The 27,076-nt window shown below is 44.6% G+C and overlaps 9 non-coding genes across 9 annotated transcripts; all 9 read left to right on the plus strand.

Moving 5' to 3' along the window:
* The first annotated feature begins 367 nt into the window (after positions 1-367).
* trnal-aag (transfer RNA leucine (anticodon AAG)) lies at positions 368-449 on the plus strand. The gene has a single exon. It is a non-coding gene; the product is annotated as a tRNA-Leu (tRNA).
* A 2,099-nt stretch (positions 450-2,548) lies between these two features.
* trnal-aag (transfer RNA leucine (anticodon AAG)) lies at positions 2,549-2,631 on the plus strand. The gene has a single exon. It is a non-coding gene; the product is annotated as a tRNA-Leu (tRNA).
* A 2,654-nt stretch (positions 2,632-5,285) lies between these two features.
* trnal-aag (transfer RNA leucine (anticodon AAG)) lies at positions 5,286-5,368 on the plus strand. The gene has a single exon. It is a non-coding gene; the product is annotated as a tRNA-Leu (tRNA).
* Positions 5,369-8,022: 2,654 nt separating this feature from the next.
* On the plus strand, positions 8,023-8,104 carry trnal-aag (transfer RNA leucine (anticodon AAG)). Its single transcript has one exon. It is a non-coding gene; the product is annotated as a tRNA-Leu (tRNA).
* Positions 8,105-10,203: 2,099 nt separating this feature from the next.
* On the plus strand, positions 10,204-10,286 carry trnal-aag (transfer RNA leucine (anticodon AAG)). The gene has a single exon. It is a non-coding gene; the product is annotated as a tRNA-Leu (tRNA).
* A 2,654-nt stretch (positions 10,287-12,940) lies between these two features.
* Positions 12,941-13,023, plus strand: trnal-aag (transfer RNA leucine (anticodon AAG)). Its single transcript has one exon. It is a non-coding gene; the product is annotated as a tRNA-Leu (tRNA).
* Positions 13,024-15,789: 2,766 nt separating this feature from the next.
* Positions 15,790-15,872, plus strand: trnal-aag (transfer RNA leucine (anticodon AAG)). Its single transcript has one exon. It is a non-coding gene; the product is annotated as a tRNA-Leu (tRNA).
* A 2,494-nt stretch (positions 15,873-18,366) lies between these two features.
* On the plus strand, positions 18,367-18,449 carry trnal-aag (transfer RNA leucine (anticodon AAG)). Its single transcript has one exon. It is a non-coding gene; the product is annotated as a tRNA-Leu (tRNA).
* A 2,653-nt stretch (positions 18,450-21,102) lies between these two features.
* trnal-aag (transfer RNA leucine (anticodon AAG)) lies at positions 21,103-21,185 on the plus strand. The gene has a single exon. It is a non-coding gene; the product is annotated as a tRNA-Leu (tRNA).
* The last annotated feature ends 5,891 nt before the right edge of the window (positions 21,186-27,076 follow it).

The following is a 27,076-nucleotide window of genomic DNA, read 5'->3' on the forward strand; positions in this document are numbered from 1 at the left end:
CAAGACGTGAGTCTGAAATTCTGGGAGGCATGATCATCATGCCAAGATAATGGTTGAACAACCACACAACCTTCAACCACTGTCAACAAAATAATGTGAATGCTCTCCTGAATTGTCCCAAAGAAAAAGATTAGCTTGGCTATGCTATGTTGTATTGCTATTCTGGCACTGTGTCGTCCAGTTTAAAGATTGTTGCAGCCGTTTTACATCTGAAGAGTTCTTGCTTCCAAATGCTATGCCTACTATTTGTTTGCCTCAGGAGTCCTCTTAAACAACAGCCAAGACACTTGAACACCATGCAGATCCACATATTCACTCGAATGATCCCTGGGCCCGCCGACACTATTGTGCAAGAATCCCTTTCATGGTCAGGATGGCCGAGCGGTCTAAGGCGCTGCGTTAAGGTCACAGTCTCCCTGGAGGCGTGGGTTCAAATCCCACTTCTGACATTTCACACTTCTCCTGGAGAATGGTTTTCACTGGCAAGGCAAACCACGTTTACTCCATGCGTGGCTAGCGCTATATCATCTAGTTTACAGCAACATTCTTTGTGCCGTCATGTTACTCTGATGTCTTAGGACCGCTCTGAATCGCAGGGAAGGGGCTTGGTGCATGAGAATCCTTTGTCCACAGCTCAAGTTATTGTTACATATTAACATTTTGGCATGTACTCAACACCACCGTAAAACCTCCTGTTTTTCTGTCATTTTTGTGGAAAAATCGTCTGAAAACATAACACTCGCCGTGACAAAAGACCTCGACAGATCGTCCCTGGTATGCAAAGTCCTTGTTGGCTTTGGACAAGACAATAATGAAACAACAGGTTTTCTGTTGTTGGACAAAGTACTTGGAAGTGAGCTTTATGGAAGAGTCTTATGAAGGAGAGTTTAGGGAGAAGATAGAGGTCCCTGCAGGCCAGGCTTCTCGTGGTGGCAATACATTTGGTGCCAAGTGAAATGCCTTCCAAAGTGCTTTGATAAAAGCAAACAAGTGTAAGATAGTTGAATATGAGATGACAGCATGTATTGAAGGCTGGTGTAAGAGCTGCTGGTCTTGAGTGATTTGTAAGGGAGGTGACTGTTTGCAAGAGGGAACTTGGCTGATGGTGGGTGAATTAGATTATACTTGGTGGGAGGCATGTGATAAAAGTCCTAGCTCTCCCCGTCGGGGAATGGAACCCCGATCTTCCACGTGACAGGCGGAGATACTGACCATTATACTAACGAGGAATTTCGATGGGACAGATACAGTCGTCATTTGAAAAGACTACCGTAGCCAAGGAGCAAAATAAGAGTTTTGTGTCCCATTTTAGGTGCCTTTTAAAGGAATGTTTTGAATCACGCAAAGCAATTGAGAAGAAACTAGGCATGATCTGCAGCATGCAAGTGGTGAAAAGGGCTCAACAAGAATCTCATTGTACAGGAATGTGTTTCTAACATGCACTGTATATATGACAATAAACGCTTGAATCTTGAATCTTGGTGGCAACACCCAGAAATTCTGCCTTGTGGTAGATGTAGGACACTCCGCATCATCAAAACAATAAAAAGTACAATGTTTGCTCCAGAAGAAGCTAGACTTTTTTTTTCCCTTTGCAGTGTTGATAAGTTGTAAATAGATTTTACTTTGGACCCTTATGCAGATTTTTCAAACCCCCGGTACCGTATCATAGGACAACAGGACAGGGCTTTTGACCGAAGCAAACTGGATTCATATCAGGCTATTTGAAGGGGGGCTATTCACATTTAGGCCTAAGATGGGTGAGAATATCAAAACAGTATTCTAAGTACCACATCAGACTATAATGGTGATAACACACCTATTGAAATTTCAACTTCTGCAGTCTCAGCTATTATGTAAGTAATGGGTGAGAATGCTTAGGAATTTGGAGGTGAGATGGGCATCATCATGCCTCTTGAAATTCCAAATTCTGGAGGCTCATCAGCTATTATGTAAGCAGAGGTGAGAATGCTGATCATTGATGACAGTGCTACTCTTCCTGCTCTTGTTTTCTTCTCCATTTTCCTCGTTGTGGAGTTGTTAGCGGTAACCTTCCTGTAGCAGCGACACCTATGTGACTGAAAAGACTGCAACGACTGGCGCATCGACTCCAGCCACAATATATGGTCGGAACGACAGCCTGAAGTCATCAACAACGCTCGCTCGAGCCATCACGGCAACGACGCTTGGCCTTTAAAGTGCTGCTTTAAGACCGCAGTTTCCCTTGGAGGCGGGGTTCAAATTCCACTTCTGACATTGCAAACTTCTCCAACAGAATGATTTTTACTGGCAAGGCAACCCAAGTTCCCTCCTTGCTTGGCTATGCTACGTTGTATTGCTAAACTGGCACTGTATCGTCTAGTTTAAAGATTATTGCGGCCGTTTTACATCTGAAGAGTTCTTGCTTCCAAATGCTATGCCTACTATTTGTTTGCCTCAGGAGTCCTCTTAAACAACAGCCAATACACTTGAACACCATGCAGATCCACATATTCACTCGAATGATCCCTGGGCCCGCCGACACTATTGTGCAAGAATTCCTTTTATGGTCAGGATGGCCGAGTGGTCTAAGGCGCTGCGTTAAGGTCGCAGTCTCCCCTGGAGGCGTGGGTTCTAATCCCACTTCTGACACTTCACACTTCTCCTGGAGAATGGTTTTCACTGGCAAGGCAAACCACATTTACTCCATGCGTGGCTAGCGCTATATCATCTAGTTTACAGCAACATTCTTTGTGCCGTCATGTTACTCTGATGTCTTAGGACCGCTCTGAATCGCAGGGAAGGGGCTTGGTGCATGAGAATCCTTTGTCCACAACTCAAGTTATTGTTACATATTAACATTTTGGCATGTACTCAACACCACCGTAAAACCTCCTGTTTTTCTGTCATTTTTGTGGAAAAATCGTCTGAAAACAAAACACTGGTCGTGACAAAAGACCTCGACAGATCGTCCCTGGTATGCAAAGTCCTTGTTGGCTTTGGACAAGACAAGAATGAAACCACAGGATTTCTGTTGTTGGACAAGGTACTTGGAAGTGAGCTTTTTGGAAGAGTGGTATGAAGGAGAGGTTAGGGGGAAGATAGTCCCTGCAGGCCAGGCTTCTCGTGTTGGCAATACATTTGGTGCCAAGTGAAATGCCTTCCAAAGTGCTTTGATAAAAGCAAACAAGTGTAAGATAGTTGAATATGAGATGACAGCATGTATTGAAGGGTGGTGTAAGAGCTGCTGGTCTTGAGTGATTTGTAAGGGAGGTGACTGTTTGCAAGAGGGAACTTGGCTGATGGTGGGTGAATTAGATTATACTTGGTGGGAGGCATGTGATAAAAGTCCTAGCTCTCCCCGTCGGGGAATGGAACCCCGATCTTCCGCGTGATAGGCGGAGATACTGACCATTATACTAACGAGGAATTTCGATGGGACAGATACAGTCGTTATTTGAAAAGACGACCGTAGCCAAGGAGCAAAATAAGAGTTTTGTGTCCCATTTGAGGTGCCTTTTAAAGGAATGTTTTGAATCACGCAAAGCAATTGAGAAGAAACTAGGCATGATCTGCAGCATGCAAGTGGTGAAAAGGGCTCAACAAGAATCTCATTGTACAGGAATGTGTTTCTAACATGCACTGTATATATGACAATAAACGCTTGAATCTTGGTGGCAACACCCAGAAATTCTGCCTTGTGGTAGATGTAGGATATTCCGCATCATCAAAACAATAAAAAATAGAATGTTTGCTTCAGAAGAAGCTAGAGTTTTTTTTTCCCTTTGCAGTGTTGATAGGTTGTAAATAGATTCTACTTTGGACCCTTATGCAGATTTTTCAAACCCCCGGTACCGTATCATAGGACAACAGGACAGGGCTTTTGACCGAAGCAAACTGGATTCATATCAGTCTATTTGAAGGGGGGCTATTCACATTTAGGCCTAAGATGGGTGAGAAAATCAAAACAGTATTCTAAGTACCACATCAGACTATAATGGTGATAACACACCTATTGAAATTTCAACTTCTGCAGTCTCAGCTATTATGTAAGTAATAGGTGAGAATGCTCAGGAATTTGGAGGTGAGATGGGCATCATCACGCCTATTGAAATTTCGACTTCTGGAGGCTCATCAGCTATTATGTAAGTAATGGGTGAGAATGCTTAGGAATTTGGAGGTGAGATGGGCATCATCATGCCTCTTGAAATTCCAAATTCTGGAGGCTCATCAGCTATTATGTAAGCAGAGGTGAGAATGCTGATCATTGATGACAGTGCTACTCTTCCTGCTCTTGACGGGGGCATTGTTTTCTTCTCCATTTTACTCGTTGTGGAGTTCTTAGCGGTAACCTTCCCGTAGCAGCGACACCTCTGTGACTGAAAAGACTGCAACGACTGTCGCATTGACTCCAGCCACAATATATGGTCGGGACAACCGCGTGAAGTCATCAACACCGCTCGCTCGAGCCATCACGGCAACGACGCTTGGCCTTTAAAGTGCTGCGTTAAGACCGCAGTTTCCCTTGGAGGCGGGGTTCAAATTCCACTTCTGACAATGCAAACTTCTCCAACAGAATGATTTTCACTGGCAAGGCAACCCAAGTTCACTCCTTGCTTGGCTATGCTACGTTGTATTGCTAAACTGGCACTGTATCGTCTAGTTTAAAGATTATTGCGGCCGTTTTACATCTGAAGAGTTCTTGCTTCCAAATGCTTTTTGATAAAGCTTATAGTTAGGGATGGCTCAGGTAATCCTGAAACATCCCATGTTGCCCAAGCTGCTATAGGCTTAGACTGCTGGGGGACCTCATTTGTCACACCTTTCCTCACTTTGCTCTCTTTTTCCCCCTGTTTAATTTCTCAAATGATTTTATGTACACGTGACATTATTGTGATTATTAAACAACTTAAACAACAGCCAAGACACATGAACAGCACGTAGACCCACATATTCACTCGAATGATCCCTCCTCCCTCCCCTGGAGGCGTGGGTTCAAATCCCACTTCTGACAAAGCAACCTTTTCCAAGAGAATGGTTTTCACTGGTGAGGCAACCCAACTTCACTCCTTGCTTGGCTATGCTATGTTGTATTGCTATTCTGGCACTGTGTCGTCCAGTTTAAAGATTGTTGCAGCCGTTTTACATCTGAAGAGTTCTTGCTTCCAAATGCTATGCCTACTATTTGTTTGCCTCAGGAGTCCTCTTAAACAACAGCCAAGACACTTGAACACCATGCAGATCCACATATTCACTCGAATGATCCCTGGGCCCGCCGACACTATTGTGCAAGAATCCCTTTCATGGTCAGGATGGCCGAGCGGTCTAAGGCGCTGCGTTAAGGTCGCAGTCTCCCCTGGAGGCGTGGGTTCAAATCCCACTTCTGACATTTCACACTTCTCCTGGAGAATGGTTTTCACTGGCAAGGCAAACCACGTTTACTCCATGCGTGGCTAGCGCTATATCATCTAGTTTACAGCAACATTCTTTGTGCCGTCATGTTACTCTGATGTCTTAGGACCGCTCTGAATCGCAGGGAAGGGGCTTGGTGCATGAGAATCCTTTGTCCACAACTCAAGTTATTGTTACATATTAACATTTTGGCATGTACTCAACACCACCGTAAAACCTCCTGTTTTTCTGTCATTTTTGTGGAAAAATCGTCTGAAAACAAAACACTGGTCGTGACAAAAGACCTCGACAGATCGTCCCTGGTATGCAAAGTCCTTGTTGGCTTTGGACAAGACAAGAATGAAACCACAGGATTTCTGTTGTTGGACAAGGTACTTGGAAGTGAGCTTTTTGGAAGAGTGGTATGAAGGAGAGGTTAGGGGGAAGATAGTCCCTGCAGGCCAGGCTTCTCGTGTTGGCAATACATTTGGTGCCAAGTGAAATGCCTTCCAAAGTGCTTTGATAAAAGCAAACAAGTGTAAGATAGTTGAATATGAGATGACAGCATGTATTGAAGGGTGGTGTAAGAGCTGCTGGTCTTGAGTGATTTGTAAGGGAGGTGACTGTTTGCAAGAGGGAACTTGGCTGATGGTGGGTGAATTAGATTATACTTGGTGGGAGGCATGTGATAAAAGTCCTAGCTCTCCCCGTCGGGGAATGGAACCCCGATCTTCCGCGTGATAGGCGGAGATACTGACCATTATACTAACGAGGAATTTCGATGGGACAGATACAGTCGTTATTTGAAAAGACGACCGTAGCCAAGGAGCAAAATAAGAGTTTTGTGTCCCATTTGAGGTGCCTTTTAAAGGAATGTTTTGAATCACGCAAAGCAATTGAGAAGAAACTAGGCATGATCTGCAGCATGCAAGTGGTGAAAAGGGCTCAACAAGAATCTCATTGTACAGGAATGTGTTTCTAACATGCACTGTATATATGACAATAAACGCTTGAATCTTGGTGGCAACACCCAGAAATTCTGCCTTGTGGTAGATGTAGGATATTCCGCATCATCAAAACAATAAAAAATAGAATGTTTGCTTCAGAAGAAGCTAGAGTTTTTTTTTCCCTTTGCAGTGTTGATAGGTTGTAAATAGATTCTACTTTGGACCCTTATGCAGATTTTTCAAACCCCCGGTACCGTATCATAGGACAACAGGACAGGGCTTTTGACCGAAGCAAACTGGATTCATATCAGTCTATTTGAAGGGGGGCTATTCACATTTAGGCCTAAGATGGGTGAGAAAATCAAAACAGTATTCTAAGTACCACATCAGACTATAATGGTGATAACACACCTATTGAAATTTCAACTTCTGCAGTCTCAGCTATTATGTAAGTAATAGGTGAGAATGCTCAGGAATTTGGAGGTGAGATGGGCATCATCACGCCTATTGAAATTTCGACTTCTGGAGGCTCATCAGCTATTATGTAAGTAATGGGTGAGAATGCTTAGGAATTTGGAGGTGAGATGGGCATCATCATGCCTCTTGAAATTCCAAATTCTGGAGGCTCATCAGCTATTATGTAAGCAGAGGTGAGAATGCTGATCATTGATGACAGTGCTACTCTTCCTGCTCTTGACGGGGGCATTGTTTTCTTCTCCATTTTACTCGTTGTGGAGTTCTTAGCGGTAACCTTCCCGTAGCAGCGACACCTCTGTGACTGAAAAGACTGCAACGACTGTCGCATTGACTCCAGCCACAATATATGGTCGGGACAACCGCGTGAAGTCATCAACACCGCTCGCTCGAGCCATCACGGCAACGACGCTTGGCCTTTAAAGTGCTGCGTTAAGACCGCAGTTTCCCTTGGAGGCGGGGTTCAAATTCCACTTCTGACAATGCAAACTTCTCCAACAGAATGATTTTCACTGGCAAGGCAACCCAAGTTCACTCCTTGCTTGGCTATGCTACGTTGTATTGCTAAACTGGCACTGTATCGTCTAGTTTAAAGATTATTGCGGCCGTTTTACATCTGAAGAGTTCTTGCTTCCAAATGCTTTTTGATAAAGCTTATAGTTAGGGATGGCTCAGGTAATCCTGAAACATCCCATGTTGCCCAAGCTGCTATAGGCTTAGACTGCTGGGGGACCTCATTTGTCACACCTTTCCTCACTTTGCTCTCTTTTTCCCCCTGTTTAATTTCTCAAATGATTTTATGTACACGTGACATTATTGTGATTATTAAACAACTTAAACAACAGCCAAGACACATGAACAGCACGTAGACCCACATATTCACTCGAATGATCCCTCCTCCCTCCCCTGGAGGCGTGGGTTCAAATCCCACTTCTGACAAAGCAACCTTTTCCAAGAGAATGGTTTTCACTGGTGAGGCAACCCAACTTCACTCCTTGCTTGGCTATGCTATGTTGTATTGCTATTCTGGCACTGTGTCGTCCAGTTTAAAGATTGTTGCAGCCGTTTTACATCTGAAGAGTTCTTGCTTCCAAATGCTATGCCTACTATTTGTTTGCCTCAGGAGTCCTCTTAAACAACAGCCAAGACACTTGAACACCATGCAGATCCACATATTCACTCGAATGATCCCTGGGCCCGCCGACACTATTGTGCAAGAATCCCTTTCATGGTCAGGATGGCCGAGCGGTCTAAGGCGCTGCGTTAAGGTCACAGTCTCCCTGGAGGCGTGGGTTCAAATCCCACTTCTGACATTTCACACTTCTCCTGGAGAATGGTTTTCACTGGCAAGGCAAACCACGTTTACTCCATGCGTGGCTAGCGCTATATCATCTAGTTTACAGCAACATTCTTTGTGCCGTCATGTTACTCTGATGTCTTAGGACCGCTCTGAATCGCAGGGAAGGGGCTTGGTGCATGAGAATCCTTTGTCCACAGCTCAAGTTATTGTTACATATTAACATTTTGGCATGTACTCAACACCACCGTAAAACCTCCTGTTTTTCTGTCATTTTTGTGGAAAAATCGTCTGAAAACATAACACTCGCCGTGACAAAAGACCTCGACAGATCGTCCCTGGTATGCAAAGTCCTTGTTGGCTTTGGACAAGACAATAATGAAACAACAGGTTTTCTGTTGTTGGACAAAGTACTTGGAAGTGAGCTTTATGGAAGAGTCTTATGAAGGAGAGTTTAGGGAGAAGATAGAGGTCCCTGCAGGCCAGGCTTCTCGTGGTGGCAATACATTTGGTGCCAAGTGAAATGCCTTCCAAAGTGCTTTGATAAAAGCAAACAAGTGTAAGATAGTTGAATATGAGATGACAGCATGTATTGAAGGCTGGTGTAAGAGCTGCTGGTCTTGAGTGATTTGTAAGGGAGGTGACTGTTTGCAAGAGGGAACTTGGCTGATGGTGGGTGAATTAGATTATACTTGGTGGGAGGCATGTGATAAAAGTCCTAGCTCTCCCCGTCGGGGAATGGAACCCCGATCTTCCACGTGACAGGCGGAGATACTGACCATTATACTAACGAGGAATTTCGATGGGACAGATACAGTCGTCATTTGAAAAGACTACCGTAGCCAAGGAGCAAAATAAGAGTTTTGTGTCCCATTTTAGGTGCCTTTTAAAGGAATGTTTTGAATCACGCAAAGCAATTGAGAAGAAACTAGGCATGATCTGCAGCATGCAAGTGGTGAAAAGGGCTCAACAAGAATCTCATTGTACAGGAATGTGTTTCTAACATGCACTGTATATATGACAATAAACGCTTGAATCTTGAATCTTGGTGGCAACACCCAGAAATTCTGCCTTGTGGTAGATGTAGGACACTCCGCATCATCAAAACAATAAAAAGTACAATGTTTGCTCCAGAAGAAGCTAGACTTTTTTTTTCCCTTTGCAGTGTTGATAAGTTGTAAATAGATTTTACTTTGGACCCTTATGCAGATTTTTCAAACCCCCGGTACCGTATCATAGGACAACAGGACAGGGCTTTTGACCGAAGCAAACTGGATTCATATCAGGCTATTTGAAGGGGGGCTATTCACATTTAGGCCTAAGATGGGTGAGAATATCAAAACAGTATTCTAAGTACCACATCAGACTATAATGGTGATAACACACCTATTGAAATTTCAACTTCTGCAGTCTCAGCTATTATGTAAGTAATGGGTGAGAATGCTTAGGAATTTGGAGGTGAGATGGGCATCATCATGCCTCTTGAAATTCCAAATTCTGGAGGCTCATCAGCTATTATGTAAGCAGAGGTGAGAATGCTGATCATTGATGACAGTGCTACTCTTCCTGCTCTTGTTTTCTTCTCCATTTTCCTCGTTGTGGAGTTGTTAGCGGTAACCTTCCTGTAGCAGCGACACCTATGTGACTGAAAAGACTGCAACGACTGGCGCATCGACTCCAGCCACAATATATGGTCGGAACGACAGCCTGAAGTCATCAACAACGCTCGCTCGAGCCATCACGGCAACGACGCTTGGCCTTTAAAGTGCTGCTTTAAGACCGCAGTTTCCCTTGGAGGCGGGGTTCAAATTCCACTTCTGACATTGCAAACTTCTCCAACAGAATGATTTTTACTGGCAAGGCAACCCAAGTTCCCTCCTTGCTTGGCTATGCTACGTTGTATTGCTAAACTGGCACTGTATCGTCTAGTTTAAAGATTATTGCGGCCGTTTTACATCTGAAGAGTTCTTGCTTCCAAATGCTATGCCTACTATTTGTTTGCCTCAGGAGTCCTCTTAAACAACAGCCAATACACTTGAACACCATGCAGATCCACATATTCACTCGAATGATCCCTGGGCCCGCCGACACTATTGTGCAAGAATTCCTTTTATGGTCAGGATGGCCGAGTGGTCTAAGGCGCTGCGTTAAGGTCGCAGTCTCCCCTGGAGGCGTGGGTTCTAATCCCACTTCTGACACTTCACACTTCTCCTGGAGAATGGTTTTCACTGGCAAGGCAAACCACATTTACTCCATGCGTGGCTAGCGCTATATCATCTAGTTTACAGCAACATTCTTTGTGCCGTCATGTTACTCTGATGTCTTAGGACCGCTCTGAATCGCAGGGAAGGGGCTTGGTGCATGAGAATCCTTTGTCCACAACTCAAGTTATTGTTACATATTAACATTTTGGCATGTACTCAACACCACCGTAAAACCTCCTGTTTTTCTGTCATTTTTGTGGAAAAATCGTCTGAAAACAAAACACTGGTCGTGACAAAAGACCTCGACAGATCGTCCCTGGTATGCAAAGTCCTTGTTGGCTTTGGACAAGACAAGAATGAAACCACAGGATTTCTGTTGTTGGACAAGGTACTTGGAAGTGAGCTTTTTGGAAGAGTGGTATGAAGGAGAGGTTAGGGGGAAGATAGTCCCTGCAGGCCAGGCTTCTCGTGTTGGCAATACATTTGGTGCCAAGTGAAATGCCTTCCAAAGTGCTTTGATAAAAGCAAACAAGTGTAAGATAGTTGAATATGAGATGACAGCATGTATTGAAGGGTGGTGTAAGAGCTGCTGGTCTTGAGTGATTTGTAAGGGAGGTGACTGTTTGCAAGAGGGAACTTGGCTGATGGTGGGTGAATTAGATTATACTTGGTGGGAGGCATGTGATAAAAGTCCTAGCTCTCCCCGTCGGGGAATGGAACCCCGATCTTCCGCGTGATAGGCGGAGATACTGACCATTATACTAACGAGGAATTTCGATGGGACAGATACAGTCGTTATTTGAAAAGACGACCGTAGCCAAGGAGCAAAATAAGAGTTTTGTGTCCCATTTGAGGTGCCTTTTAAAGGAATGTTTTGAATCACGCAAAGCAATTGAGAAGAAACTAGGCATGATCTGCAGCATGCAAGTGGTGAAAAGGGCTCAACAAGAATCTCATTGTACAGGAATGTGTTTCTAACATGCACTGTATATATGACAATAAACGCTTGAATCTTGGTGGCAACACCCAGAAATTCTGCCTTGTGGTAGATGTAGGATATTCCGCATCATCAAAACAATAAAAAATAGAATGTTTGCTTCAGAAGAAGCTAGAGTTTTTTTTTCCCTTTGCAGTGTTGATAGGTTGTAAATAGATTCTACTTTGGACCCTTATGCAGATTTTTCAAACCCCCGGTACCGTATCATAGGACAACAGGACAGGGCTTTTGACCGAAGCAAACTGGATTCATATCAGTCTATTTGAAGGGGGGCTATTCACATTTAGGCCTAAGATGGGTGAGAAAATCAAAACAGTATTCTAAGTACCACATCAGACTATAATGGTGATAACACACCTATTGAAATTTCAACTTCTGCAGTCTCAGCTATTATGTAAGTAATAGGTGAGAATGCTCAGGAATTTGGAGGTGAGATGGGCATCATCACGCCTATTGAAATTTCGACTTCTGGAGGCTCATCAGCTATTATGTAAGTAATGGGTGAGAATGCTTAGGAATTTGGAGGTGAGATGGGCATCATCATGCCTCTTGAAATTCCAAATTCTGGAGGCTCATCAGCTATTATGTAAGCAGAGGTGAGAATGCTGATCATTGATGACAGTGCTACTCTTCCTGCTCTTGACGGGGGCATTGTTTTCTTCTCCATTTTACTCGTTGTGGAGTTCTTAGCGGTAACCTTCCCGTAGCAGCGACACCTCTGTGACTGAAAAGACTGCAACGACTGTCGCATTGACTCCAGCCACAATATATGGTCGGGACAACCGCGTGAAGTCATCAACACCGCTCGCTCGAGCCATCACGGCAACGACGCTTGGCCTTTAAAGTGCTGCGTTAAGACCGCAGTTTCCCTTGGAGGCGGGGTTCAAATTCCACTTCTGACAATGCAAACTTCTCCAACAGAATGATTTTCACTGGCAAGGCAACCCAAGTTCACTCCTTGCTTGGCTATGCTACGTTGTATTGCTAAACTGGCACTGTATCGTCTAGTTTAAAGATTATTGCGGCCGTTTTACATCTGAAGAGTTCTTGCTTCCAAATGCTTTTTGATAAAGCTTATAGTTAGGGATGGCTCAGGTAATCCTGAAACATCCCATGTTGCCCAAGCTGCTATAGGCTTAGACTGCTGGGGGACCTCATTTGTCACACCTTTCCTCACTTTGCTCTCTTTTTCCCCCTGTTTAATTTCTCAAATGATTTTATGTACACGTGACATTATTGTGATTATTAAACAACTTAAACAACAGCCAAGACACATGAACAGCACGTAGACCCACATATTCACTCGAATGATCCCTCCTCCCTCCCCTGGAGGCGTGGGTTCAAATCCCACTTCTGACAAAGCAACCTTTTCCAAGAGAATGGTTTTCACTGGTGAGGCAACCCAACTTCACTCCTTGCTTGGCTATGCTATGTTGTATTGCTATTCTGGCACTGTGTCGTCCAGTTTAAAGATTGTTGCAGCCGTTTTACATCTGAAGAGTTCTTGCTTCCAAATGCTATGCCTACTATTTGTTTGCCTCAGGAGTCCTCTTAAACAACAGCCAAGACACTTGAACACCATGCAGATCCACATATTCACTCGAATGATCCCTGGGCCCGCCGACACTATTGTGCAAGAATCCCTTTCATGGTCAGGATGGCCGAGCGGTCTAAGGCGCTGCGTTAAGGTCGCAGTCTCCCCTGGAGGCGTGGGTTCAAATCCCACTTCTGACATTTCACACTTCTCCTGGAGAATGGTTTTCACTGGCAAGGCAAACCACGTTTACTCCATGCGTGGCTAGCGCTATATCATCTAGTTTACAGCAACATTCTTTGTGCCGTCATGTTACTCTGATGTCTTAGGACCGCTCTGAATCGCAGGGAAGGGGCTTGGTGCATGAGAATCCTTTGTCCACAACTCAAGTTATTGTTACATATTAACATTTTGGCATGTACTCAACACCACCGTAAAACCTCCTGTTTTTCTGTCATTTTTGTGGAAAAATCGTCTGAAAACAAAACACTGGTCGTGACAAAAGACCTCGACAGATCGTCCCTGGTATGCAAAGTCATTGTTGGCTTTGGACAAGACAAGAATGAAACCACAGGATTTCTGTTGTTGGACAAAGTACTTGGAAGTGAGCTTTATGGAAGAGTGGTATGAAGGAGAGGTTAGGGGGAAGTCCTTGTTGGCTTTGGACAAGACAAGAATGAAACAACAGGTTTTATGTTGTTGGACAAGGTACTTGGAAGTGAGCTTTATGGAAAAGTGGTATGAAGGAGAGGTTAGGGGGAAGATAGTCCCTGCAGGCCAGGCTTCTCGTGGTGGCAATACATTTGGTGCCAAGTGAAATGCCTTCCAAAGTGCTTTGATAAAAGCAAACAAGTGTAAGATAGTTGAATATGAGATGACAGCATGTATTGAGGGCTGGTGTAAGAGCTGCTGGTCTTGAGTGTTTTGTAAGGGAGGTGACTGTTTGCAAGAGGGAACTTGGCTGATGGTGGGTGAATTAGATTATACTTGGTGGGAGGCATGTGATAAAAGTCCTAGCTCTCCCCGTCGGGGAATGGAACCCCGATCTTCCGCGTGACAGGCGGAGATACTGACCATTATACTAACGAGGAATTTCGATGGGACAGATACAGTCGTTATTTGAAAAGACGACCGTAGCCAAGGAGCAAAATAAGAGTTTTGTGTCCCATTTGAGGTGCCTTTTAAAGGAATGTTTTGAATCACGCAAAGCAATTGAGAAGAAACTAGGCATGATCTGCAGCATGCAAGTGGTGAAAAGGGCTCAACAAGAATCTCATTGTACAGGAATGTGTTTCTAACATGCACTGTATATATGACAATAAACGCTTGAATCTTGGTGGCAACACCCAGAAATTCTGCCTTGTGGTAGATGTAGGACACTCCGCATCATCAAAACAATAAAAAGTAGAATGTTTGCTCCAGAAGAAGCTAGACTTTTTTTTCCCTTTGCAGTGTTGATAGGTTGTAAATAGATTCTACTTTGGACCCTTATGCAGATTTTTCAAACCCCCGGTACCGTATCATAGGACAACAGGACAGGGCTTTTGACCGAAGCAAACTGGATTCATATCAGGCTATTTGAAGGGGGGCTATTCACATTTAGGCCTAAGATGGGTGAGAATATCAAAACAGTATTCTAAGTACCACATCAGACTATAATGGTGATAACACACCTATTGAAATTTCAACTTCTGCAGTCTCAGCTATTATGTAAGTAATAGGTGAGAATGCTCAGGAATTTGGAGGTGAGATGGGCATCATCACGCCTATTGAAATTTCGACTTCTGGAGGCTGATCAGCTATTATGTAAGTAGAGGTGAGAATGCTTAGGAATTTGGAGGTGAGATGGGCATCATCATGCCTCTTGAAATTCCAAATTCTGGAGGCCCATCAGCTATTATGTAAGCAGAGGTGAGAATGCTGATCATTGATGACAGTGCTACTCTTCCTGCTCTTGACGGGGGCATTGTTTTCTTCTCCATTTTACTCGTTGTGGAGTTCTTAGCGGTAACCTTCCCGTAGCAGCGACACCTCTGTGACTGAAAAGACTGCAACGACTGTCGCATTGACTCCAGCCACAATATATGGTCGGGACAACCGCGTGAAGTCATCAACACCGCTCACTCGAGCCATCACGGCAACGACGCTTGGCCTTTAAAGTGCTGCGTTAAGACCGCAGTTTCCCTTGGAGGCGGGGTTCAAATTCCACTTCTGACAATGCAAACTTCTCCAACAGAATGATTTTCACTGGCAAGGCAACCCAAGTTCACTCCTTGCTTGGCTATGCTACGTTGTATTGCTAAACTGGCACTGTATCGTCTAGTTTAAAGATTATTGCGGCCGTTTTACATCTGAAGAGTTCTTGCTTCCAAATGCTTTTTGATAAAGCTTATAGTTAGGGATGGCTCAGGTAATCCTGAAACATCCCATGTTGCCCAAGCTGCTATAGGCTTAGACTGCTGGGGGACCTCATTTGTCACACCTTTCCTCACTTTGCTCTCTTTTTCCCCCTGTTTAATTTCTCAAATGATTTTATGTACATGTGACATTATTGTGATTATTAAACAACTTAAACAACAGCCAAGACACATGAACAGCACGTAGACCCACATATTCACTCGAATGATCCCTCCTCCCTCCCCTGGAGGCGTGGGTTCAAATCCCACTTCTGACAAAGCAACCTTTTCCAAGAGAATGGTTTTCACTGGCAAGGCAACCCAACTTCACTCCTTGCTTGGCTATGCTATGTTGTATTGCTATTCTGGCACTGTGTCGTCCAGTTTAAAGATTGTTGCAGCCATTTTACATCTGAAGAGTTCTTGCTTCCAAATGCTATGCCTACTATTTGTTTGCCTCAGGAGTCCTCTTAAACAACAGCCAAGACACTTGGACACCATGCAGATCCACATATTCACTCGAATGATCCCTGGGCCCGCCGACACTATTGTGCAAGAATCCCTTTCATGGTCAGGATGGCCGAGCGGTCTAAGGCGCTGCGTTAAGGTCGCAGTCTCCCCTGGAGGCGTGGGTTCAAATCCCACTTCTGACATTTCACACTTCTCCTGGAGAATGGTTTTCACTGGCAAGGCAAACCACGTTTACTCCATGCGTGGCTAGCGCTATATCATCTAGTTTACAGCAACATTCTTTGTGCCGTCATGTTACTCTGATGTCTTAGGACCGCTCTGAATCGCAGGGAAGGGGCTTGGTGCATGAGAATCCTTTGTCCACAACTCAAGTTATTGTTACATATTAACATTTTGGCATGTACTCAACACCACCGTAAAACCTCCTGTTTTTCTGTCATTTTTGTGGAAAAATCGTCTGAAAACAAAACACTGGTCGTGACAAAAGACCTCGACAGATCGTCCCCGGTATGCAAAGTCCTTCTTGGCTTTGGACAAGACAAGAATGAAACCACAGGTTTTCTGTTGTTGGACAAGGTACTTGGAAGTGAGCTTTATGGAAGAGTGGTATGAAGGAGAGGTTAGGGGGAAGATAGTCCCTGCAGGCCAGGCTTCTCGTGGTGGCAATACATTTGGTGCCAAGTGAAATGCCTTCCAAAGTGCTTTGATAAAAGCAAACAAGTGTAAGATAGTTGAATATGAGATGACAGCATGTAATAAAGGCTGGTGTAAGAGCTGCTGGTTTTGAGTGATTTGTAAGGGAGGTGACTGTTTGCAAGAGGGAACTTGGCTGAGGGTGGGTGAATTAGATTATACTTGGTGGGAGGCATGTGATAAAAGGCCTAGCTCTCCCCGTCGTGGAATCGAACCCCTATCTTCCGCGTGACAAGCGGAGATACTGACCATTATACTAACGAGGAATTTCGATGGGAGAGATACAGTCGTCATTTGAAAAGACTACCGTAGCCAAGGAGCGAAATAATAGTTTTGTGTCCCATTTGAGGTGCCTTTTAAAGGAATGTTTTGAATCACGCAAAGCAATTGAGAAGAAACTAGGCATGATCTGCAGCATGCAAGTGGTGAAAAGGGCTCAACAAGAATCTCATTGTACAGGAATGTGTTTCTAACATGCACTGTATATATGACAATAAACGCTTGAATCTTGGTGGCAACACCCAGAAATTCTGCCTTGTGGTAGATGTAGGATATTCCGCATCATCAAAACAATAAAAAATAGAATGTTTGCTTCAGAAGAAGCTAGAGTTTTTTTTTCCCTTTGCAGTGTTGATAGGTTGTAAATAGATTCTACTTTGGACCCTTATGCAGATTTTTCAAACCCCCGGTACCGTATCATAGGACAACAGGACAGGGCTTTTGACCGAAGCAAACTGGATTCATATCAGGCTATTTGAAGGGGGGCTATTCACATTTAGGTCTAAGATGGGTGAGAATATCAAAACAGTTTTCTAAGTACCACATCAGACTATAATGGTGATAACACATCTATTGAAATTTCAACTTCTGCAGTCTCAGCTATTATGTAAGTAATAGGTGAGAATGCTCAGGAATTTGGAGGTGAGATGGGCATCATCATGCCTATTGAAATTTCAACTTCTGGAGGCTGATCAGCTATTATGTAAGTAGAGGTGAGAATGCTTAGGAATTTGGAGGTGAGATGGGCATCATCATGCCTCTTGAAATTCCAAATTCTGGAGGCTCATCAGCTATTATGTAAGCAGAGGTGAGAATGCTGATCATTGATGACAGTGCTACTCTTCCTGCTCTTGTTTTCTTCTCCATTTTACTCGTTGTGGAGTTATTAGCGGTAACCTTCCCGTAGCAGCGACACCTCTGTGACTGAAAAGACTGCAACGACTGTCGCATTGACTCCAGCCACAATATATGGTCGGGACGACCGCGTGAAGTCATCAACACCGCTCGCTCGAGCCATCACGGCAACGACGCTTGGCCTTTAAAGTGCTGCGTTAAGACCGCAGTTTCCCTTGGAGGCGGGGTTCAAATTCCACTTCTGACAATGCAAACTTCTCCAACAGAATGATTTTCACTGGCAAGGCTACCCAAGTTCACTCCTTGCTTGGCTATGCTATGTTGTATTGCTATTCTGGCACTGTGTCGTCCAGTTTAAAGATTGTTGCAGCCGTTTTACATCTGAAGAGTTCTTGCTTCCAAATGCTATGCCTACTATTTGTTTGCCTCAGGAGTCCTCTTAAACAACAGCCAATACACTTGAACAGCACTTAGACCCACATAGTCACTCGAAAATCCCTGGGCCCGCCGACACTCCTCCCCCCCTGGAGGCGTGGGTTCAAATCCAACTTCTGACAAAGCAACCTTCTCCAATAGAATGGTTTTCACTGGCAAGGCAACCAAACTTCACTCCTTGCTTGGCTATGCTATGTTGTATTGCTATTCTGGCACTGTGTCGTCCAGTTTAAAGAATGTTGCAGCCATTTTACATCTGAAGAGTTCTTGCTTCCAAATGCTATGCCTACTATTTGTTTGCCTCAGGAGTCCTCTTAAACAACAGCCAATACACTTGAACACCATGCAGATCCACATATTCACTCGAATGATCCCTGGGCCCACCGACACTATTGTGCAAGAATTCCTTTTATGGTCAGGATGGCCGAGTGGTCTAAGGCGCTGCGTTAAGGTCGCAGTCTCCCCTGGAGGCGTGGGTTCTAATCCCACTTCTGACACTTCACACTTCTCCTGGAGAATGGTTTTCACTGGCAAGGCAAACCACATTTACTCCATGCGTGGCTACCGCTATATCATCTAGTTTACAGCAACATTCTTTGTGCCGTCATGTTACTCTGATGTCTTAGGACCGCTCTGAATCGCAGGGAAGGGGCTTGGTGCATGAGAATCCTTTGTCCACAACTCAAGTTATTGTTACATATTAACATTTTGGCATGTACTATACACCACCGTAAAACCTCCTGTTTTTCTGTCATTTTTGTGGAAAAATCGTCTGAAAACAAAACACTGGTCGTGACAAAAGACCTCGACAGATCGTCCCTGGTATGCAAAGTCCTTGTTGGCTTTGGACAAGACAAGAATGAAACCACAGGATTTCTGTTGTTGGACAAAGTACTTGGAAGTGAGCTTTATGGAAGAGTGGTATGAAGGAGAGGTTAGGGGGAAGATAGTCCCTGCAGGCCAGGCTTCTCGTGGTGGCAATACATTTGGTGCCAAGTGAAATGCCTTCCAAAGTGCTTTGATAAAAGCAAACAAGTGTAAGATAGTTGAATATGAGATGACAGCATGTATTGAAGGGTGGTGTAAGAGCTGCTGGTCTTGAGTGATTTGTAAGGGAGGTGACTGTTTGCAAGAGGGAACTTGGCTGATGGTGGGTGAATTAGATTATACTTGGTGGGAGGCATGTGATAAAAGTCCTAGCTCTCCCCGTCGGGGAATGGAACCCCGATCTTCCGCGTGACAGGCGGAGATACTGACCATTATACTAACGAGGAATTTCGATGGGACAGATACAGTCGTTATTTGAAAAGACTACAGTAGCCAAGGAGCAAAATAAGAGTTTTGTGTCCCATTTGAGGTGCCTTTTAAAGGAATGTTTTGAATCACGCAAAGCAATTGAGAAGAAACTAGGCATGATCTGCAGCATGCAAGTGGTGAAAAGGGCTCAACAAGAATCTCATTGTACAGGAATGTGTTTCTAACATGCACTGTATATATGACAATAAACGCTTGAATCTTGGTGGCAACACCCAGAAATTCTGCCTTGTGGTAGATGTAGGACACTCCGCATCATCAAAACAATAAAAAGTAGAATGTTTGCTCCAGAAGAAGGTAGACTTTTTTTTCCCTTTGTAGTGTTGATAGGTTGTAAATAGATTCTACTTTGGACCCTTATGCAGATTTTTCAAACCCCCGGTACCGTATCATAGGACAACAGGACAGGGCTTTTGACCGAAGCAAACTGGATTCATATCAGGCTATTTGAAGGGGGGCTATTCACATTTAGGCCTAAGATGGGTGAGAATATCAAAACAGTATTCTAAGTACCACATCAGACTATAATGGTGATAACACACCTATTGAAATTTCAACTTCTGCAGTCTCAGCTATTATGTAAGTAATAGGTGAGAATGCTCAGGAATTTGGAGGTGAGATGGGCATCATCACGCCTATTGAAATTTCGACTTCTGGAGGCTGATCAGCTATTATGTAAGTAATGGGTGAGAATGCTTAGGAATTTGGAGGTGAGATGGGCATCATCATGCCTCTTGAAATTCCAAATTCTGGAGGCTCATCAGCTATTATGTAAGCAGAGGTGAGAATGCTGATCATTGATGACAGTGCTACTCTTCCTGCTCTTGACGGGGGCATTGTTTTCTTCTCCATTTTACTCGTTGTGGAGTTCTTAGCGGTAACCTTCCCGTAGCAGCGACACCTCTGTGACTGAAAAGACTGCAACGACTGTCGCATTGACTCCAGCCACAATATATGGTCGGGACAACCGCGTGAAGTCATCAACACCGCTCGCTCAAGCCATCACGGCAACGACGCTTGGCCTTTAAAGTGCTGCGTTAAGACCGCAGTTTCCCTTGGAGGCGGGGTTCAAATTCCACTTCTGACAATGCAAACTTCTCCAACAGAATGATTTTCACTGGCAAGACAACCCAAGTTCACTCCTTGCTTGGCTATGCTACGTTGTATTGCTAAACTGGCACTGTATCGTCTAGTTTAAAGATTATTGCGGCCGTTTTACATCTGAAGAGTTCTTGCTTCCAAATGCTTTTTGATAAAGCTTATAGTTAGGGATGGCTCAGGTAATCCTGAAACATCCCATGTTGCCCAAGCTGCTATAGGCTTAGACTGCTGGGGGACCTCATTTGTCACACCTTTCCTCACTTTGCTCTCTTTTTCCCCCTGTTTAATTTCTCAAATGATTTTATGTACACGTGACATTATTGTGATTATTAAACAACTTAAACAACAGCCAAGACACATGAACAGCACGTAGACCCACATATTCACTCGAATGATCCCTCCTCCCTCCCCTGGAGGCGTGGGTTCAAATCCCACTTCTGACAAAGCAACCTTTTCCAAGAGAATGGTTTTCACTGGTGAGGCAACCCAACTTCACTCCTTGCTTGGCTATGCTATGTTGTATTGCTATTCTGGCACTGTGTCGTCCAGTTTAAAGATTGTTGCAGCCGTTTTACATCTGAAGAGTTCTTGCTTCCAAATGCTATGCCTACTATTTGTTTGCCTCAGGAGTCCTCTTAAACAACAGCCAAGACACTTGAACACCATGCAGATCCACATATTCACTCGAATGATCCCTGGGCCCGCCGACACTATTGTGCAAGAATCCCTTTCATGGTCAGGATGGCCGAGCGGTCTAAGGCGCTGCGTTAAGGTCGCAGTCTCCCCTGGAGGCGTGGGTTCAAATCCCACTTCTGACATTTCACACTTCTCCTGGAGAATGGTTTTCACTGGCAAGGCAAACCACGTTTACTCCATGCGTGGCTAGCGCTATATCATCTAGTTTACAGCAACATTCTTTGTGCCGTCATGTTACTCTGATGTCTTAGGACCGCTCTGAATCGCAGGGAAGGGGCTTGGTGCATGAGAATCCTTTGTCCACAACTCAAGTTATTGTTACATATTAACATTTTGGCATGTACTCAACACCACCGTAAAACCTCCTGTTTTTCTGTCATTTTTGTGGAAAAATCGTCTGAAAACAAAACACTGGTCGTGACAAAAGACCTCGACAGATCGTCCCTGGTATGCAAAGTCCTTGTTGGCTTTGGACAAGACAAGAATGAAACCACAGGTTTTCTGTTGTTGGACAAAGTACTTGGAAGTAAGCTTTATGGAAGAGTGGTATGAAGGAGAGGTTAGGGGGAAGTCCTTGTTGGCTTTGGACAAGACAAGAATGAAACAACAGGTTTTATGTTGTTGGACAAGGTACTTGGAAGTGAGCTTTATGGAAAAGTGGTATGAAGGAGAGGTTAGGGGGAAGATAGTCCCTGCAGGCCAGGCTTCTCGTGGTGGCAATACATTTGGTGCCAAGTGAAATGCCTTCCAAAGTGCTTTGATAAAAGCAAACAAGTGTAAGATAGTTGAATATGAGATGACAGCATGTATTGAAGGCTGGTGTAAGAGCTGCTGGTCTTGAGTGATTTGTAAGGGAGGTGACTGTTTGCAAGAGGGAACTTGGCTGATGGTGGGTGAATTAGATTATACTTGGTGGGAGGCATGTGATAAAAGTCCTAGCTCTCCCCGTCGGGGAATGGAACCCCGATCTTCCGCGTGACAGGCGGAGATACTGACCATTATACTAACGAGGAATTTCGATGGGACAGATACAGTCGTCATTTGAAAAGACTACCGTAGCCAAGGAGCAAAATAAGAGTTTTGTGTCCCATTTGAGGTGCCTTTTAAAGGAATGTTTTGAATCACGCAAAGCAATTGAGAAGAAACTAGGCATGATCTGCAGCATGCAAGTGGTGAAAAGGGCTCAACAAGAATCTCATTGTACAGGAATGTGTTTCTAACATGCACTGTATATATGACAATAAACGCTTGAATCTTGGTGGCAACACCCAGAAATTCTGCCTTGTGGTAGATGTAGGACACTCCGCATCATCAAAACAATAAAAAGTAGAATGTTTGCTCCAGAAGAAGCTAGACTTTTTTTTTTCCCTTTGCAGTGTTGATAGGTTGTAAATAGATTCTACTTTGGACCCTGTTGAGGTCAACCTGTACCTCTTTCCGAGTCCGTTGATGCAGTGAAGGAGGAAGACAGAGGAGACGATATAAGAATCAACACAGTTTTATTTGCGCAGTTTGCAAAGTGCGGAGAGCAGTTCAGTACAATGCATGCGAACAGCACAAAGTACGGAAAAGCTCTGTCTTTGTCTAGGGGTGTGATGTTATATAGACTTGAGTTCAGTCTCCGCCTTATGAGATGTGTGTGCGTCAATATCTTATCTCTTCCTCTATGTGTGTGCGTGTGTGTACTGGTATAAGGCGTTACTTTCAGAAGACCGTTGTGGGTGCGGTCCTAGTTTTACAACATGTTGTTCTCAGAGATATTTCCTTATCAGGCTGCTGTGCAAGCACAGAAATGAGCAAGCCAGTTATACAGGATATCACCTTATACAGCTATCCTCACTCACAATACCCCCTTTTGATCTCTATTAAGAGATCACACAAATGGCTGAGTAACAATACATGACTAAAAATAAATTGAAAAACCCCACGCCCCCTTTTGATAACAACAAGATGATCACACAATCTCCGACATTCTGATGATATCATCTTCATCTATATCAGGATCGGGAGGGTTCAGCAGTGGCATTACCAAAGGGGAGGGAGCCTTCCCCTCTATAGTGGTAGTTATAAGTCTAATGGCAAGTGAACGGATACATGGGATACAGCAGCAACCACAAGTCACCAAAATAGCGACGAATATAGCAAGAGATACAAAAAGTGACATTATCAGAGTCTTCCATTTCCCAAACACCTTGGTCAGCCATTCATCCAGCGGATTGTCAATCCCCGAGTGTTCATGCATTGTTTTAGAGAGCGTGCGCAAACCTTGTAGGGCTTTCGATACCGAACCATCTGGAGCCGTATTATTGGGGATAAATGTGCAACACATATCACCAAACATGGCACAAACACCACCTTTTTCCGCTAACAACATGTCTAAGGCCATCCTATTTTGCACCGCCATGAGCGAGGTGGGAGCGGTCTGTTCTGCCAAACCTGCAACAGCATCCCTGGTCAAATTGGTCAGTCGCAACACGTTATAATGTACATAATTAATCCGATCCACATTTTTATTCGGAGTCACCGGAAAGAAGGCCGCTATAATAGGAATATTCTCGAATCCTGCCGCAACTTGATCCGCCAATTTAAATTCGTTAGGAACTCCACGTGGTACTCCTATAGCATCCACGTAGGTGGGGTTATCAACTGATAAATCAAAATTGTGTGTGCTGCGCCGTGTAAGAATATGGCGACGTCGTCGGCGAGTCAAAGCCGCACTGCTGTCCCGTTCCCCATGTAAATGTCTTAACCTATCTCCTAACAGGATAAGAGGAGTACGTAATCTGACCATCGCGCAAACCCCCCTGCTGTGAGGTGGGACCCTGACATGTAATTTAGGTTGACCACAATAGAAATACAATCCTGCTCTCGCCCACCCTCCTAATTCATTACCTGGCCTCATCCCCCGACACCATGAGGGATCTATAGCGCCTAACTGAACATCGGGTGATGGCTTGGTATGATTAACCCTGCAGCGCGGGGTTGTAATGTTAAAGCACACATACGAACCATTACCCTTCTCTGGCGTAAATGGGCCAACTATAGTCTTGTTGCTAATTGGTGGGAAAAGACTGCCCAGAGTCTGGCAGCTTGTATCTCTGCCCCAAGTGAGATTCATCATACATTGATACCCTGATGTGTCATTAGTAATTAGAGGAGCTGGGACGGTAACCAGTTTAGGGCGCGCAGACGCACAGGCCACGCAATCTCCTTTACTATTTTCCTGAGCAGTTTGAGCTACCCAAGATAGCCATAAATTTTCCTCTGAGACGCCAGTGGCCATACGCACTACATCTGCGGGTTTCAGTTGAGAAAAGTCAATTACCTTAAACTTAGAATTTCTGTCTTGGATTACCGATTCGGCCAGTTTCTTATCCTGTCCAACTGGTGGGTTTACAGTTGTGTCTGGCGAAGGGGTGCTAGTTAAATTGACTGGTGGTGTGATGAAATTGACTTTTACAAAAGCCTGAGGGTCATTACCTGAGGTCTCCACCCCGAGAATGAAATACACTGTTTTGTCATGATTTTGCCCTTCCGGGTGAAATCCGCCTGTCATTTTATCAATTTATAACATGAGAGGGTTCAGACCTTGCTTATCATTAACCCATCCTTCTCTGGCTAAGGCGACTTTCGCAGCTTTGGTTGCATTCCCATACGTATAAGTGGGCGTCCATGGCCCTGTATAACCCACCGCCTGACCCCACGAGTGGCACAGACGCTTCCACCACGTGGAGCCACCTGGCGTTCGGCGCCTTGCGCAATCTTCACTTACAAAGGAGTCAGCACAGAGATAAACATCATATCCTCTCCAACCCGCTGCATTGCCTCCGCATTTAATAACGTCGCACAAATCGAATTGAAACGCTGTGGTGGAGCCTACTGTGTAATTCAACTCCAAGCCGCCATATTGGTTCAGACAAAAATCTTGTTTTTGAGTTTGTCGTTTGGGTCGTTTGTGTGCAGGACTGGGTTCACATAACCAGAAGATCAGGGGGACAATCACGCACGTGATGGCTACACAACATGTGAGAATTTTCCAACTCCCAAACAATAACATTCTAATATGTTTCACTGTGTCTCAAGTATGATAAAAATAGCAAGCAAAACTTTCTTGGTAAGTCAGACCTTATCCGTCAGGGTGCTCTAGGCGGGGTTACCCCTAGAGGAGCTTTAAACCTTATAGTTTGTCAACATTACCCAACTCCTTAGCAAATAGCACACATTATTAAAAAGATAACATAAGAGTGATACTGCAATGATTATAACTTGGTATGACCTGTAAGAGCAAGTTTAAGCAAAGCCCCAGCAAACACGATTATGAGTATAACAAATCCAAAATAAACGAATTCAACTGCGATGACGTCATCTGGTCCCGTTCTTCTGAGAAGCACAACTCCGGGTGCTCTTTAAGGAAAATCAGTCGCTGGTAATATGAAGAGGGTGAGGGCTGACGTTTCCAGATGAGGGTTGAGTTGGAGCCCGGGTCTAACACCCTTCCTGCTCGTAAATGATGTCGTTGCAAGGAGGCAGAAGTGTACTACTTCTGCCTGCAAAATGCCACCAGGGGATTATTCTGCCCCTTGTTGGTTGGTGGTCTTTTCCTCTGTACCAGCTGGTACAGTGTGCAAATCTTTCAGCGCCTGGTGAGTCGCTGCTAGGGAGCGTTGAGGTTCCTCGGCTGCCGCACACTGGCTCCAATGGAACCACGTATCACCTTTCCCTTTGACTCGGACTGCGTGGGAGGTCCTCTCGGTCACCTGATAGGGCCCTGTCCACCTTGGCTCCGACCACTTTCTTTTGATGACCCTCAGCAATACCCACTCAGCCTCTGGAGCCGGCGCTGGTTGGCCCTCTCCTCTGCTACTCGCCACCTGCTTTGAAAATTCTGCAACGAGACTTTGGAGTTCATGGAAATACATTTTGTGGGTTAGGTGTTGTTCAATATGTCCTGTTCCTGGCAACTTAGATTGAGGTCCAGGAAAAGCTCTCCCTGTCTGGAGCTCATGTGGTGTAAACCTTGTGGACTGATTAACAGAGCTCCTGATGGACATTAAGGCTAAGGGCAACGCATCTAGCCAATTCATTTTGGTCTGTGCACAGATTTTAGCCAATTTGCTCTTCACTGTCTGATTCATTCTCTCAACCTTACCCTGTGATTGTGGATGGTAGACAGTACCAAACTTGTGTTTTAGCCCTAGCATGGCCTCAACCTGTTGCAACTCTTGGTTTTTGAAGTGAGTGCCGTTGTCTGACCTGATCCTTTCTGGAAATCCATACCTGGGGATATAATGGTTGATCAGAAATTTTATTACCGACTTACCATCCTCTTTCTTGGTAGGCCATGCTTCAGGCCATCCTGAATATGCGTCCACACACATCAGAATATACCTATACCCTTTCACCGGTGTGATCATGTCTGTGTAATCAATGATGATTTCTTTCCCTGGCTTTACCTCCAATGGATAACGTCCAGGGTGTGGTTTCACTGTTGATCTGACATTGTACTTTAGACACTCCTCGCATGACCCCACAAAATGTTTGGCCATGTCCTTTAGGTATGGATGCCACCAGTGCTCTAGATTTCTCATCATTTGAGCTACCCCCACATGTCCCACTCCATGTGCCTCCGCCAACGCTGTCTGTCTGATCCCTGGAGGTAGTATAGGTCGTCCATCTGGGCCCCTCCAGAGGCCGTGTACTTCTGTCGCCCCTCTCGCTTTCCATAATGTCTTTTCTTGTGGAGAGGCCGCAGCTTGCTCAGCTATCAGTGCGGTCATGTCTGTGTCTTTCTATGTCTCAGCGCACATGAGGATCGCCTTCACCACATATCCTGCCGCGGTTTTAGCTGCCATATCTGCTGCGTCGTTTCCCTTTTTTGTAGGTGAGTCATTTTTCTCATGGCCCTTACATTTGATAACAGCTACTTTGCTCGGGAGTAGTAGGGCCTCCGCTAGCTCTTTCATTTCTGCCTCATGTCTGATGGGTTTATTTGTTGCGGTTAGAAATCCAGCCC

The sequence above is a fragment of the Leuresthes tenuis genome, unplaced genomic scaffold (assembly GCF_036924035.1).
Source record: "Leuresthes tenuis unplaced genomic scaffold, fLeuTen1.0.hap1 SCAF_9, whole genome shotgun sequence".
In the NCBI taxonomy this organism is placed as follows: Eukaryota; Metazoa; Chordata; class Actinopteri; order Atheriniformes; family Atherinopsidae; genus Leuresthes; species Leuresthes tenuis.